Source organism: Athene cunicularia (assembly GCF_003259725.1).
Source record: "Athene cunicularia isolate RWA chromosome 5 unlocalized genomic scaffold, athCun1 chr5_part1, whole genome shotgun sequence".
Lineage (NCBI taxonomy): Eukaryota > Metazoa > Chordata > Aves > Strigiformes > Strigidae > Athene > Athene cunicularia.
In genome coordinates this window covers 13,431,289-13,433,014 of record NW_020799101.1, presented here as the reverse complement: position 1 = coordinate 13,433,014, position 1,726 = coordinate 13,431,289, and positions in this window count along the sequence as shown.

The window sequence follows — 1,726 nt, the reverse complement described above, 5'->3', positions numbered from 1 at the left end:
CCCCTCGGGCGTGCGAGGGGGAGCCGAGGGGAGAGGGTCGGCGCTGGGGCAGGAGAGGGCCGATCCCCTTTCGCCTTGCTGTAGGGGCCTCGAAGGCGGCCGGGCGAGGGGCGAGGGGTGGGCGGGGGTTCGCAGGGCAGCAGGATCCCCCCCCATCGTGCCGCTGCCACCACCGCGGCTCAGCACGGCCGCCACAGCCATCCATCCCCTCCTGGGACGGCCTCAGAGCGCGGGAGGTGACCAGTGCCCCGGGCTGGTCCCCGGGCACTTCCAGAAGAGGCTTTTGGAAAGCAAGGGTAGCCCAAACGCCATAAATCCAGTGCCACAGCCCTAAGCAGAGTGTGACTTAGGACAAAGCCCAGGCACGTGAGCTCCTCCCCAGGGGTGGAAGATGTGGGACGGCAAGAAGTTGACCAACGCCTGACACATTTCCTTGGTGCTCAGACAAATCCCGTGTAAGCTGTCCCAGTAGCACCCAGCCCTTGGCTGGGTCACACTTCACTCCTGGGAGTCTGCGGCCCATTTCCCAGGTCTGGTACGGTCTCCACTGAAGTAGCAGGAAATCACACTGCTTCCCTTGGTAACAAAGCCAGGCAAGACTTGCTAACCTTAAAACTAAGGTAACCTTGCTAACCCCTCTAGTGTCTCTGATTCACAGGGAGAGAAGTTACACGTGTTACATGGTGATGTTTCTCCACACACACACCCCAAAATTAAAGTGCTGCTCTTGTTCCCACTACGCTCTTTTGCAAGCCCATACCTGATCCACTGTCCATCTTCAGTCTTCACTATCCCTATTATTAGTCCTTTCACTGACAACATTGCATTTGAATCAGCTCCACACTTGGAAGACAATTTTGTTTTATTCTTTTTCAATATGAATCTCTCCAGCTCCCTCCATACTCTCTCTTACCCTTAAAATGCCCATTACAGTTGGAATTTAAAAGGGGTAAAAATGCAGCCTTGCAAATGTGAAATGTAAATATTTTTCAGCAATCATTTTTGTCTGCATACATTGCCAATACTATTGCCTCTTACTTTAGTCTAGTTTAACTAGTTAAATCCTACTTTAGTCTAGTTAAGATTTCTTGGTAGCACAGTTGTATAAAGTGATATAGGTTAAAAACCACCAACCAACCAACAAACCAACCCACAAACTCCTGTCACTTGACTGCTAGAAAGCCTTAGGAGGCCTTTTCTTTTTTTTTTTTTTTTTTTTTTTTTTTTGTGGTCTAAATGTAAACCCTTGAATGCTTAAAGGTCCAAAACAGGTTGAGTGGCAGGAGTATGGTGTAAATGTAAACAGCTTTACCCACAGAAGGAGTTTAACGCCTTTGCTTTTACAGGTCAGCTCTCTGTAAGTACAATGGTTACCTCACCATTGCTCCAGCATGAGGTTGGTGTTTTCCCATAAAGTTGCAGGGCCCAATCCAGTTCATGTTAACCTAAATTAAGGTTGTTACATGTTTCTGTGAGGAATTAAATATTCAGAGAGCAGATGCATTGGTATCTCAGCCTAAACATTTAATTGGCTCAAACATTTTGGCTTGTTGACAGTATCGGCGAAGAAGCCAAAGACAATAGGAACGTGATGACACTCTTCTGTCACTTCCTGCTCAGGAGTGCTCAAGGTGACTGGAAAAGCAAATTAGTGGGGCAGTCCCTGCAGTTGCAAAGAAAACAAATATGACTTCATCCTCAAAAGCTTATCCAATAGGCTAGTGCT